Source organism: Protopterus annectens, chromosome 10.part0, assembly GCF_019279795.1.
Source record: "Protopterus annectens isolate FY-2018-M chromosome 10.part0, PAN1.0, whole genome shotgun sequence".
In the NCBI taxonomy this organism is placed as follows: domain Eukaryota; kingdom Metazoa; phylum Chordata; order Ceratodontiformes; family Protopteridae; genus Protopterus; species Protopterus annectens.
This window is the reverse complement of record NC_056744.1, coordinates 1,246,332,523-1,246,348,298: the sequence shown is the minus strand read 5'-3', so window position 1 is coordinate 1,246,348,298 and position 15,776 is coordinate 1,246,332,523.

Here is a 15,776-nt window from a genome sequence, read left to right as displayed (position 1 = left end):
CTAGCAGGCTCCGTTGCTGGCTTCTTGGCTAACTGGCTAGCTGGCTTTTTGGCTGGCATGTCTAGCAGGCTCCATTGCTGGCTTCTTGGCTGGCTGGCTGGCTGGCTAGCAGGCTCCCTTGCTGGCTTCTTGGCTGGCTGGCTAGCAGTCTCCCTTGCTGGCTTCTTGGCTGGCTGACTAGCAGGCTTCCTTGCTGGCTCCTTGGCTGGCTGGCTTCCTTGCTGGCTTAATTCAGACCTTTCTCAAACAGAAGAAGTTATTAGCAGCTGTAGAGCACTAATACAAAACTGCTCTACAGCTGCTACCTTTGTAGGGCTCTTCCGACGTGAATCCACGCCCCCCTTCCATCCTTGCAGCCAATTGCTGCTTGAATTACACCACCCGGACCTAAAAGGGAATACCTCTAACTGCAGGTCCGGGTTGGTGACGAAGCCGCATTGCCGTGGAATAACTGGAAGTATTTTCGTCTTTTCCACGGCAATTCAGCTACACTGAAAAAATGGGACTTTTAAAGTCCCACTGCCTAACAATGCAGGCAACAGGATGAAAAGGTTCAAACCATGAGTGTCCCACTGACAATGGGACAGGTGGCAACCATATCTATCTGTGCTTTTCTGTGCATTTTCTGGGAGTTGTCTGTGTTCTAGTGAAGTAGCATTGTCTGGATACAGATTGGTGCATCCTGGCCTGGTTGTTTTGCTCACTGAGTTTCCTGGCAGCCATCTTGTGACTGTGACACTCCTGACAAGTCTACCTCCATCTTCGTCTTGCTCACCCAGGGTAATTACTCCTCCCTTATTTTCAGGCAATAGACCTGTATTTATCTTGCAAGTCTCCATCTTCATACCTCTTCCTTCCTCTCAACATTTACTCCTAAGTACAGACACTTGGTGTATACTTTACATTATTATTATAATACTATTTCATACTGGATGTAATTTAAATGTACAGCTTAAGGTGTTTCATCTTTATATCTGTACAGTGGTTTTTATTTTATCTTAATCATAATTGTTGCACATTTTAAAGTATTTTTATCTTAATTTGATTTGATATATAATGTATAGTGCTATGCCTCTGTTCCTGTGAAATTGTACTTATTAATCTGTGTTACATGTGGAGCGTTTCTCCCTGGGACTCTGCTGAAAAAGGATTTGTGTCCAGTCGGACTTTCCCGGTAACCAAATGTAAAATAACTAAATAAATAATTGTGCTGGTAGGAGCCTGCCTTCTCTGTTAGTGAGAATAACAGGGCTGCCTGCTCTTCTCTAGCAAGAGTGATTGGTTGAAAGTGCAGGGGCTAGCAGGACTGGGTAGTAATCTGAGCTTCTAGATTCTTCTATCTTTTCTGGTATTTAAACCCTGTGTTTGCATGGAGCTGCACTTGTTAGAACATTGAGCATCGCTGCTGCACTGATTTAACCCATTGCAAGATATTCCAGCTTCAAATTTTCCCTTACTAGCATTCGCTTGATCCTGAGATAGTGAAGCTTCTTTACAGCCTCTGTACAAACACAAGCTACTAGAACCCATGTTAGATCTTTCCAGCTTCACCCCCCCCCCCTTAGCTCATCCACCCTCACCGATTCTGACAAATATGAATGGACAGTTTCTTAGAGTTTTTCTTGCCAGTCTGGTTGATGTGGGCATCCTGAGACAGCGTAGCAACTGTCTCATGTACATGGACAACCCTCTCTAGAAACACAATTTGTGAGAGATGCAATTACATTAAAAACATGGAGTCTATGTTCCCTCCCTCACAAGCCAGTATACCTGGCACTGAGAAGGCTGTCTGTACAAACACCACACCTCAAACATCACCCACACCAACACAACACACACCTACATTTGCAGAAGTTCTTAAAAACATACCTAAACAAAAGAGACCTCTGAGACAAAAACATACGCAAACTCCAAAGCCTACCACACCACACACCGCACATAGTCCACACACCTGTGTCTCACAGCCATTAAGGCTTAACCATAAACCCAATATATTAATCATAAAAGACTCCATTGTGAGACACAGATGTGTTCCTCACCAGGCTAGATAAGGAAAAACTCATGGTAAATTGTTTGTCAAGTGCCAGAATCTGCCACATCACGCATGCACTCAAGTCCCTCAGCAAGTTCTACTATGACTCTGTCATAGTACATGTTGGTGTGAATGACTTGAGATGTACCTCTCTGGACTATATGAAGAGATACATGATCAAGCTCACCAAATATGTGTTCCAGGCAGGTATGTCAGTAGCCTTAAGCAGCATACTATTATCACCCAGAATGATGCCTCAATACAAACAAACATTGATAGACTTTAACAATTGTCTTAGTTTCTGGTATCATTCTAAGGAAATCTGGAACCTGTTGGCTTGGGAAGACATGATTGACAGACCACAATGCTTTGCCAGAGATGGCCTGCATATTTCTCCCTTCGTCTTCAGGCTCCTCACAAAGGTTCTTACCTCCCCCATAGTGCCTTTTTTAGACAATGTCTTGAGGTCAAAACTACCAACACAAGAATCTCATCTAAATGCAATTTAAAAGTCATGCTGCTGAATGCTAGCAGTCTCAGCATGAAACTGCATTAATTGCAAGCATTCTTAACCCTGGAAGATGCTGACATTTGTGCAGTCACAGAAACCTGGTTCAAATCTGCAGAGATAACCTCAGTCTTACCTGGTTACTCATCCTATCATACATACAGATCCCAAAATGAGGGCAGCAAAGCCAAAGCAGGTGGTGTTTCAATATATATTAAAGATATACACACCTCCAGACTGGTCAAACAGTATGACGCACAGGAAATGCTCCAATGCAGTTAACGGTTGACAAGAGGTCTATTCATATTATAGTTAGCTACAGGCCCCCAACATTGACTCAGGATGCCCACATCGCCTATCTGGACCTCCTCTAATCTATTAAGATTTAACTCTATACCCTCATCCTTGACGATTTTAACTACCCAACCATTGATTGGAAGAACTACTTGAGCAAGAACAAAAATGCTAAAGATTCCTTGAATTCATCAATGCCAATGCCTTGGACCAGCTGGTTGACACCCTCACAAGAGGTGACAACAACTTCGGCTTAGTACTAACCAACATGGGAAACCACTGCAACATCCTCACAGTGTCATCATCCCTGGAAAGATCAGACCACAAAGCAGTCACTTGAAGTCACCATCTCCCCTGACACCCCCCCAGCTAGGGCTAAACAAAAGCACCTTCTCTAAAGCTGATTACAACCTCCTTAGGGAAGGTCTAAACAGCTTCATAGCCTCCTCCCCAACAGTAGGAACTGGGACTAAAGTCCAAACTTCACCAAAGTATTATACGACCATTTATATAAATGCATGGCTTCAGCAATACCTGACAGGACAAAATCCTCCTCCTCAAGGAAGATTAAACCTGTCTGGTAGATATCAGCAATAAATAAACTCTACAACAAAAGGAAAAAAATGCTATCCAGGACCAAAAGGAATAGGTGCCAAATTGGAAGCAATCTCTCCTTAGCCTAAACAGGCAAATAAGGGTATTAGTGAAGTCCTCCAAAGCTAACTTTGAGTCCAAATTGGCCACATCTACTAAAGGCAGCCATAATGCCTTCTTCATATACATCCGAAATCTAAGGGGAAACACCCAAATCTGTTCAGAACTGATGGTCAAGTACACCACGTACACAAATACCATGGATATAGCCAACCTGCTGGCAGACAGGTTCAGTGGAAACTTCACCCCTCTGTCCCCCCACCTATCAGCAATCTAGTATATCCCCAGCACCTGCCCCCCAACCCTTATCTCTAGGGAACAAATCATTACCACCATCTCAAAAGCTAAAAACACAGCATCCATGGGACCCAATAACATCCCAGGCTGCAACCTGCATCAACTCAGGCAGGAACTTGCAGGACCATTAGGGACCCTATTCAACCTAAGTCTGACTACCAGTTTCATCCCAGCCGAGTGGATGATGGCCACCATCATCCCTCTGCTTAAAGGTGGAGTATCCACTGATCCAGGGATTTATAGATCCATCAGCCTAACTAGCTTGATTTGCAAGACCATGGAATGCATTATCATGGTCCGCATGTCAAGGACATTGGCAACCACCAAATGCTTGATCTCAGACAGTTTGGTTTTGTCAAGGGGCAATCATGCCTGTTAAATATGGAAGACTTCTTTGAATCAGTCACCAAAGCCAAGGACAAGGGGAAGATGGTGCACGCCACCTACCTTGACCTGGCCAAGGGCTTCAACACTATTCCCCATTTGGGCATAATAGAAAAACTATCCCAGCTTGGCATAAATCCATATGTGACCAGGTGGGTAGAAAATTAGCTAACTGATAGAACCCAGTCAGTCAAATAGGGGAAGTAAACTCAAGTAGTAGACCCATAATGAGTGGCATACCCCAGGGATCAGTCTTGGGGGCCCTGCTGTTTGAAATACACTTCTCTGAGGTGCAAGCAAAAACCAAAGGACTGTAGCTGACCAAGTTTGCAGATGACTGCAAGCTGAGTGTTGTCATCAACTCCCCCTAGTGATGTATGCATACTACAAGAGGGTCTCACCCAGACAAATGACTGGTGTCAGAAACACTGCCTCAAACTAAACACCAAAAACTGCATCATCATCCCCTTTGGGGAGAGTGATGTCTCCACAAATTATCACATTAATAACAACCACACAAGCAGTTGTGAGGGACCTGGGCACACAAGTTGACAGCAATCTAACTTTTGACCACCATGTTGCCTCCATTGTACAAAGAGCTTTCTATATGTCTCACATCATTAGTAAGGATATTTCTTCCAGGAGCAAGGAAGTCATAACTTCCCTGTATTCCTCCTTTATCAGGCCCATCATTGAGTATAATGCCCCCTTCAGTGTGTACTTCATGAAGCACATGCAGCAGCTGGAAAGACAACAGAGGTTCCTGACCAGGAGAATCCAGGACTTCAAAAATCTATCCCACACAGATAGGTTAAAAGCTCTGTCCCTCTACTCCATCTCATACAGACTGTTCAGAGGTGATCTATGTCTGGCATACATCTCTGACCCCACCTTGATGAAATTGCTGCATATCCAGAAGCCAAACTCCACTCTCATGAACTACATGCAAAACGTCAACTTGGTCTGTAACATCAATAGGACTTGCTGGTGGGACAGATTTGTTTCCCAGAGACTCCCCACTTCTATGGAATAGACTCCCTCTCCACATCAAGCAGAACACTTCATTATTATTAAGAGGAACCTGAATGATTGGATGGGAAATAAAAAATACACCCTAGGATTCCACCTGTGTTACTGCTGGACTGGAAATACATAAATATTAAAAATGAAAAATAAATGCTAAACATACATTCATACAACCTTGTAAATAAGGATACAAAAAAATACCCTTACTATACACTACTGAAAGCAGTCAAATTCTAACTGCCTTAGCTACTAAAACTGGCTTAATAGTTACATATTCATTGAGACCAGGTGAAATATTAGACTTCAGCCTAAGCTGCCATTTCAGCTCTCTATTCAACAATACATTTTTAATATCACCACCCCTAAAATAGTTTTTTATTACATCAATAATACCAAATTTAAAACCAGTAAAAGAACATAATACTGAATGTTTAAACAAGACACTAGTTTCTTTACCAATCCATATGTCATATAGGTGCTCATACATAGGTTCATAGGTTCATAGGTTTATACTAGGCTATCTGCCCGAGGGCATTTACAAGCCTAGCCCATCGTTTTGTGGCTTACGCCACCCCTTTAGTATGGGGAACTATACCCATTATTTTGCTGTGCCTCTGTCGAGCAGTGACACTGAGGTAATCCCTGGGGTATATCTGCGATCTCCCATCCATTGGTCAAGATTTCTCTTGAACAAGGCCAGCGAGGTGCTCTGCCTCACATGTACCGGGATTTTGTTCCACAGCATAGGGAGTCTTTGGGTGATGAATCTATCCCTCCAGCACGTCCTATTAATAGCCGTGTCGAGGTTTAAGTCTCCCGCCCTTGTGGCTCTGATGGATCTAGATTTTTTGAGGTGAAGCATATTCATCAAATCTGGGTTTGACATGGCCTTGTATGTTAGGCAAAGGTCACCTCTGAGCAAAGCGGTAAGCGACTGAATAGAGCTGGAGTTCTTCAGTCGGGCAGCATAGGACAGCTTTTTGAGACCCTTTATCCTTTGGTGAGGAACTTTGTGGCCTCTCCAGCTGCTGCAGGTGTCGGGTCAGATACATCCCAAATGGGGCATTGTACTCAATCATTGGTCTGATGAGTGATGAGTAAAGGGAGACTATGACCTCCCTTGATCTAGATGAGAATCCCTTCATGATAAGGTGGGCAATGTAGAAAGTCTTCCTAACTACTTTAGCTACATGGGTGTCGAATGACAGACTACTATCAACCTGGGTCCCCAGGTCCCTGATAACTTCTTCTGTGCTCAGTGGATTGCCACCTATTTGGTAGCTACGGGTAACCTTGTTTTTCCCAAAGGGTATGACTATGCATTTTTTGGCATTTAACTTCAGGCCGTGGCTCTGGCACCAGTTATCCGCTTCTGTGAGACCCTTCTGAAGGATATCTGTGTTAGATGTGTTTTCTACTATGGCGCCTAGTTTGCAGTCATCTGCAAACTTTGTCAGCCATAACCCTCCTGTGTTTGCTTGTACTACGGAAAAGTAGATGCCAAACAAGAGTGGGCCCAGGACTGAGCCCTGTGGGACACCACTTGTGACAGGTTTTGAGTCTGACATGGCGCCAGCAACTCTGACCCTGTGGGTTCTGTCACTCAGCCAGTTTGCAACCCATCTTGTGATGTATGGGTTAACATTTAAGCTGATGAGTTTTTCAATGATACCCGAGTGGGGTATTGTATCGAAGGCCTTAGCCAGATCGAGGTAGGCTGTATGGACTGCCTTTCCTCGCCAATGGCTTTGGTGACTGTTTCGAAGAAGTCAACCAAGTTTAAAAGGCATGATCTGCCTTTGACAAAGCCAAACTGGGTTGGATCCAAAGTCTGCAAATTCCCTATGTCTTTATTTATGAGGTCCATTATGATCCTCTCCATGGCTTTGCAGATAAGGCTTGTCAGGCTAATGGGCCGGTAATTTCCAGGGTCGGTGGAGGCACCGCCATTGTGAAGTGGGACCACAGTTGCAGTGCGCCACTCCCTGGGTACGTATCCAGAGGTAAGACTTTGATTAAACAGCTGTCCTAGCTGTGGGTTTAATTCCTCATTGAGTTCGTGGAGCACACAGCCGGGGACACCATCAGGTCCCATGGATGCTGTGTTTTTGCTTTGGAGAGAGCAGTTCTCACTTGGGCGCTGGAGATGTTTGGGGCTGCAATCGTTTGGTATAGATATCTCTCCTTTGGGGAGGGGAGAAGTTTGCACTGAACCTGTCAGCCAGTATGTTGGCAATGTCTGTAGGATCAGTAATCTTCACATCATTTTGAACTAGTTCTGAGCATATCTGGGAGTTTCCTCCTAGGTGTCTAACATAGCTAAAGAAGGCCTTATGATTGTCTTTGAGTCTTTAGCTATTTTTCTCTCAAATTTGCTTTGGATGATTTTATGAGAGCTCTTAGTTTTTACTTATAGTGATCAAGGGTGTCTTACCTTTTAAGGATTTTGCTGTATCTTGTAGTAGCTTCCTCCTTTTATTGTAGAGTTTGTTTATGGCTGGGGTCCACCAGACTGGACGCTTGCCTTTGGTACTAAGAGTCTTTGTTTTGTTTGGGATTGCCTTATCCATGCAGTCCTGCAGGTGCTGGTAGAAGGCGTCTGTAAGTGATTCAGCGGCTTGAGTACTGTTTTCCACCAGCTCGGGGCCTTAAAGGAGACCACACTAGTCTTTAGAAGTGTGAAGTCGGCTTTTGAGAAGTTCTTTACTGTGGTCTTTTTATTTCAGGTGGGGTGGGATGAGGACCTCCAGCGGGATTAGTTTGTGATCTGATCCCACAAGTGGGGGGATTACTTCCGTGGTTGAACATTGTGCTCCCAGGTTGGTGTTGATGAGATCAAGTATGTTATCTCCTCTTGTGGGGATGGTGACTAGTTGTTCCATGGCATTTGAGTTTATGAATTCCAGGAACTTTTGGGCTAGGGTGTTTGGGCTTGAGTAGTGTTCCCAGTCTATATTAGGGTAATTGAAGTCACCTAGTATGATGGTGTTTGGTGATACATTTATCCCTCTAGTGTTTTCAGGAAGGCCATGTGAGGTTCCTGAGTTTGTGAGGGTGGCCTGTAACATGCTACAATTTGCAGAGCAGTCTTGCCTATGGTTAATTGCACCTGGATGGTCTCCGATGCATCGTGCGTTGCCACCAGTCTTGAGGTGTGGGTGTCCTTAATGAATATGGATACCCTCCTTTCTTGGTATTGTCCGGATTTTGGGGCCGGAACGCATGATATGAGGTAAAACCTGATAGCGCTGGGGTGCTCTCAGGAGCCTTGAACCAGGTTTCTGTCACAGCACAGACATCGATGTTCTCCATACTGAGAAGGGCCTCGAGTGCGTGCATTTTGAGATTGAGACTTCTGGCATTGAGCAGCATTACCCTTAGTTTTTTCCTTTTTGTGTTCTAGGGTGGTAGGTTTAGAATTTGAGCCTTGCCTAAAAGGCACTATGGGGTGGCAAGAGCCTTTGCCAATATCCGGAATCCCAGCGGTGACATGTGCAAGCCGTCCCTTGCGAAGCAGCGTGGCTTGTCCAGCATGTCATCCCAGGCAGACAGATATTGGATCCCCTTTGAATGACACCAGAGTTTAAGCCAATTGTTAAAGCTGATCATCTTATCTCTGTATTGTGGCATCACTCTTGGTGAAGGTAGGATACTGCTCAAGGTCAGGGTCATACCTGCCTGGGCTACATAGTCAGAGAGCTCCTCAATGTCTCTTTTCATGTAGTCCAAGGAGGTACGTCTCAGGTCGCTTACACCAGCGTGAACAATGACTGAGTCATATTTGTACTTGCTGTTGAGAGACCTGAGTGCTTGCGTTATGTGGCGGATTCTAGCGCCCGACAGGCAGCTTACTGTGACCTTCTCCTTACTCAGTCTGGTGAGCGGGACATCAGTGTGTCTGACTATGGAGTCACCAATGACTAGTGTGTCTGGCATTGTGTTTGGCCTTAAGGGCTGTGACTGTTTGACACTCTGACTGTGAGGTCTATGTGTTGCAGGTGTTGTGTTCTGAGGTGGTGGTTGTTTGGGTGTCTGCTTTGGTGGCCTCTGCTGTTTTGGTAGATTTTGATCAGAGCCTCCGAGTATGTCTTTGTGTGTTTATGTGTATGATTTGAGGTTGTAATGGTGCTATGTGAGACTGGGTCTATAGTGTGTGTGGTAACCTTCTCCTCCTGACTGGTCTTGCCAGTCCTGTGTTGAGAGAGCTCAGCCTCCAGTTTGGCCGTATAGTTGCATCTCTCGCATGTATTTGTGTTTTGTGGGAGGAGGAGAGGGTTGTCTGTGTACATGAGGCAATTGTAACATTGCCTCAGTATTCCCAGGTTCACCAGCTGAGCAGGAGAGGACACTAGCAACTGATCCCTCGACATGCTAGAAGGATAGACAAAAACTTTAAAAGATTCAGGGGACGTGGGTGACCGAGAAATGGGGGTTACCTTTTGGGGTACTATCTATGACAAGAGTGCCGTATCAAGGTAATAAGTACTGTAGGAGCAAGTGCTAGGTTTAACAGATAGAGAATAGTCTACTTGGAGTCAAGTGGAGATGATCTTTTAGTTATAGGATAAGCTGATTAGATCACTAGTATAGTTCGAGGCAGGTAGTTTTAAGGGAAAATTTGAAGAGTGGACTTTAGCTAGCCGCAATAGTTCAAACCTGCTTAAGCCGCGCTGCCCTAGTGTGCAACAGTGGCAGCTCCGCTAAATCAAGGCTTAACGCTGGCATCATGCTTTTATACCAGGGGGCTGGAAAAAGCTAGAAACTGGCCCAAAACGACCAATAAACTACTAGTTACTGGCTGAAACCTCACAAAACTGGACAAAAGGCAGCTCAATGCTTCCCACTCCCACTGGTAAGCAAGGTAACTTCCTCTCCCCCAAATAAGGCAAGGAAACAGTACACAGGAACTACAACCAAAGCCCAGGAATCAGCAACTCTGAAACTGGACTAAACTAGTAAAGCAGGAAAAACAAGAGATATTTTTTCTTTTTTTTTTTTTCTTTTTTTTTTCACAAAACAGGCAGAAACAGGTACAGCAAACACTTATAAATGCTATGAATCAGCTACTACAGCTTACACAGAAGAATTTGCTACAAATACAGTCAAATAGTAACAAACAAGGATTCCAAGTGCAATATTAAGTTAAATGCAGTAAAAACAGCTTCAGTGTAACAGAAAGGCAGGCGAAATACAGTCGCTAGGTATTCAGATGTGGAAAGCAACAAAAATTATACTTAGCATCAAGAAAAGTCGCTTATTCAGCTCAGAAGGGCAGAGTCCAGCCTCTCCTCCCACAAGAGTGCAGACCGCAATCCTTCCTAACGTAAAATAACTGGCCTGAAGCCCAAGTGCTTAAACCAGAACTAATACACTTTTAGAATAACAGACACTGAGCTCTCAATCAGCAGTTCCTAACCTAGAAGGATGTAAGCTGCCTGTCCTGCCACCACAGTGCAGGCCACAAACCTTCCTAATGTAAAACAACTGGTCTGAAGCCCAAGTGCTTAATCCAAAAGACTTAGAAATGATAGCTACACTTTAATCAAGTTACTACCAGCAGTAATAAATACAACTGAATACTTTAAAAATGCCTGGATTAGTGCTCAAGTTATACAAACAAAGCTAGATTCAGCAGGTCTGGATCTAGTCTATGCCAAACGAGGTGTACCAATTTCAGTAAGAAGCAGTTCAAATATGCAGGCACTATAAGCTTTAACCAGAAATTCCCAGCTCAGAAGGACAGAGTCCAGCCTCTCCTCCCACAAGAGTGCAGAACACGAACCCTCTTAATGTAAAATAACTGGCCTCAAGCCCAAGTGCTTAAACCAGAATTAATACACTTTAGAATAACAGACACTGAGCCCTCAATCAGCAGTTCCCAACTTAGAAGGATGTAAGCTACCTGTTCTGCCACTACAGTGCAGACCACAAACCTTCCTAATGTAAAACTGGTCTGAAGCCCAGGTGCTTAAACTAAAAGGCTAACAATGAGTTACACCAAGCAGTAATAAATACAATTGAGTACTTTTAAGATGACGAAACAAAATAAAGTAAGAAAAAACACAAATACAGTATATATATTTTTTTTTTTTTTTGAAAGAGAGAAAGGAAAGAGAGAAAGGAGTAGCAGAAACTAAGCTGATTGGCCTTCTCAAATGCTCTCCTGTACTGGGTAGAATGAGGTAATGACGCTAGACTGGGAGGAGGGTCCCAGATCAAATTTACACTAGGGCGGGCAACTGCAAAGCCACCAACTATAAAACACTATACCAACAGGGAGGGAGGGTGGGAAACAAACTGCAGAAGTGTTACTCCCAGCTGAAAAGCAGCAGTGAGCCTTTAAATGAAAATTTTAAACAACTAAAGGAGCCACTACAAAAAAGAGTTTAACTGCAACAAGTTATCACAAAACAAACAACCTAACAGATGCTTAATAAGGCTGGACAATTTCCAGTTAATACCTCACCCACAGTGAAACTAGCTAAAAAAAATACACAGTACACAAAGTGCTATAAATAACAAAGAAATAAAGAACAAAATAAACAAAAAAACAGGATACTTAATGTTATATATTGTAGCTGAAGGTTGCTGAGTGTCCTTCCTTCGATAAGCTCACTGTAAAATGGCTGAACACTCACAACTGAGCTTCTTAGGTAACAGAAAGTTGAAACCTGAGACAGTTTTTAAGAAAGAAATCTCAAAAGAACCAATGAGGTGCTTAGTCTGCTGTAGTCCAGGAGACCTCAGTCAGCCAATGACCTCAAACAAGTCTCTCTCACTGAAATGCCTAATGGCTTTGGCTAAAACAAGATGTCCCTGAATTATGTACTCAGACACACAGCCTCCACAAACACTAGGCCCAAATACAAGCCTGAATATGGAAATGCTACAAATATCCACACTACTTAGAACAAACTGCAGAAGTGTTACTCCCAGCTGAAAAGCAGCAGTGAGCCTTTAAATGAAAGTTTTAAACAGCTAAAGGAGCCACTAGAAAAAAAGAGTTTAACTGCAACAAGTTATCATAAACAAACAACCCAACAGATGCTTAATAAGGGTGGACAATTTCCAGTTAATACCTCACACACAGTGAAACTAGCTAGAAAAAATACACAGTACACAAAGTGCTATAAACAACAAAGAAATAAAGAACAAAATAAACAAAAACCAGGATACTTAATGTTATATATTGTAGCTACATTCTGTCCTTATATGCTCTTTCTGTCTTTCCTATATAGAATGCAGGGCACCTCTCACATACAGCCAAGTATATTATCATCTTGGTATTTACAAAATCTTACAATACTATTCAAACCATTGTTTAAACATATACAGTCATCCTTTATAATATGAGAACATTGACTACAATTGCCACATTGACTGGTGGCCTTTTTTACTGTTCTAACATTTTTATCCGCCTGTTCAAAAAGTCTTTTAAATTTTTTCCTGTTTTAAAAGCAAATATAGGTTTTGTGCCTACTGCTTCATATAAATCCTTACTGGTTTTAAGCACACTCCAGTTAGCTCTAACTATACGAGTGAATATATCAGAAAATGTGTTAAATTCCGTAACACAAGCCCCATGGAAGTTTTTACCTTCCTTTCCTTTCACGGCAATAGTTAAAGGTTGACCTAACAGGGCCTTGTATTTTGTACCCCATCCTCTGTAGATTTCTTCCAGCACATCCTGCACTAGATCTACTGGATACCCCCTTTCTACAAATTTCTTGCCAAGAAAAGTAAGTTCCCCAACTAATTCATCTTGGTCAGAGGTCATCTGTGCAACTCTGACTGCTTGACCCTTGATAAGACTCCTTTTCTGGAACTGGGGATAATGACTAGTGTAGTGCAAGTAGCTATTACACCAAGTACTTTTACGATAAATCCTAGATTTAAATCCATTAATGGTTTTGGAGATTGTGATGTCAAGATAATTAATTACTGCTGGACTGGGGCATCAAATGCTGACTTGTGGGAACATGGGCTAATTTATTGGCTAGGCTTATAAGGGTCTCAGGGCCAGTAGCCTAGTAATTGCTATGATCCAATTATTCTACAAGGGATACTCACTATATACAACCTTAACCTGGTATGTGACAGTAAGACAACATGCTAGAGGGTCAGATCTGACTCCCAGAGGTTACCTCACCTTTGGAATTGACTCCCACGTCATGTCAGGCAGAACACCACATTGGTCCTATTCAAATGCAATCTGGACAATGGGATGTTGTAACCATACATTCCTAGACAGGGGCAATTGTTGATCATGTAAATAAGGGCAGAACTTGGCTAGGCTTTCTAAGGGCACTAGGGCCATTAGCCTATTAAATTCATATGATCCCATGAAAAGACCCAGTCATAGTCCATGTGGGAGTACATGACGTGTGACCTGTGAGATATCTCCCTAAACTATATGTACAGATACTATTTGAGCTCTGGGAAGATGTCTGTGCGGTCACTGATACATAACTTAAAGCCATGGACAGCACAACAATTCAAGGTTATTATGGCTTGCACACAGTTAGACCAGCTAGTTTACAGGCAGAGACTGAAGGTGGAGGTGTCTCTATGTACATCAAAACTAAATATACCTCAAGGCTGGTCAAACAGGACAATGTCCTTGAGTTGCGCCTCATTCATATCACAATAGGTAAAATTCAGTACTACAGCCATGCAAGCTGTATGCCCCATCTATGGCCCAGCAAGCCCATAAAATGTATTTAAATCTATTGAAAACAGAAGCCATCCCACACAATACCATATGCATCGGCAACTTGCAGTATGCCACTATTAACTGGGAATCCTATATGACACTTAACATACAGGCACAGAGATTCATGGATTTTGTAAACAGTAACTCCCTGGACCAGATAGCCAGTACAACAACCAGAGGAGCAGCCATACTAGGTGTGGGCCTTCACAATATGGCAGAGTCATGCACAGCCTGTACTGTAATGTCTTCCCTAGTAAGGTCCATACACAATGTTCTCTTTTGAAGTACAAACAAAATATGGACCCCCATCTACACAAGGAATATTCAGGAACTACTGTACTGAACTACTGTAAAGCAGACCTCCAGGTACTAGATGATATGCTGTCCAAATCTCAAGCCCCCATACACACTGAGAACATTGCGGCCTATGCAGATGTGTTCACAAGAACCCTGTACGAGCATGTTACAAGCTGAATAGAGGCAGGAAATAGTACAGACCTAACTTAAAATCAAGCCATCCTGACAGAATCACATTGTTGATAGGCTGTTTAACAGAAGGAAGAAACTCATGGCAAAACAAAGGGGTACAGCACACAGCAGGATAGAAGCAATCTCAAAGTAAACAAATATATCAGAGGAAAAATGAAGTCTACTACAGCCAGATTTGATGTAAGTTCAGGCTCCCAGCCCAAGGACAACCACAAAGCATACTTTAGCTATGTCCACAACTCCAAAGGCAAAACACAATTGTGTGTATATGTCATTGTAATTGGAACCACCTATAATGAGGCAGATTATATAGCAAACCTTCTGGCTCATAAATTTACCCCTCTCCCCGTCAACCTTCCCTCAGGAGATAACATCAAATATAAGTACCCCTACTAACACTTTAAATCAGGCCCTTAATGCTCTGCATCAGGGTTGCCAGATTTCCAGCAACCCAGGTAGGGACAAAAAGAAAAAAAAGAAGGTCTCTCACAAAGTGAAGACCAAAAAAAAAAAAAAAAAAAAAAAAAAGGTCTTCGGCGCCAACTGAAGACCAAAAAAAAAAGGTCTTTAATGCGGAACATAAAGAACTGAGCTCACTCTGCCTGCAATAAACACTGAGCTTCTCGTGTTTAATGCATTGCAGTTCCGCATTAAACACGAGAAGCTCCGTGTTTAGCGCTTTTTGATTGGCCGTATAGCATATGGGCAATCATCAGTAACACGGAGCTCTGTTTTAATGCGAACACAAGAAGCTCCGTGTTTAGCAATTTTTGATTGGCCCGTATGCCAGGTATACGAGTCAATCAAAAAAAAAAAAAAAAACAAACAAAGTGGAGGCTGGCCGGGATTTAAACCGGCAGGGCGGGACTTGGGATCAGGCTACTGATCTCGGGACAGTCCCGCCCAAATAGGGACGTCTGGCAACCCTGCCTAGCATGCCTTTTTTTAAATTTCTCCACGTCTTTTGGGTTTCTAATACCATGATGGGAATGGACTGCATTCCTAAGTTAAAGTACAATTAAAGTTCATGAAATTAGTACTGTTTCAATCTTTGATGTCAGCCAGAAGTGCTGTTTACAGCACCTGCAATGTGTCCAGTAATGACTCATTCTGCAATTCATATGGGGATACATGTGTTGGTGACATATCTAAATATGATTGTAGATTATTTTTTATAATGCCCATTGATCCTACTACTATTGGAACTGTCTGAGTATCTTTCTTTCACATTGCTCTCATTTCTGCCTGCAAATCCTGATATTTTATGACTTTGTGTCTCTCTCTGTACACAAGACACTGTAGTCACTGAGTGTGGAGATTTCAATGATCATTGTTACTTTTGTCTTCTTTTCATGTACCACTATATCAGGTTTTCTAGC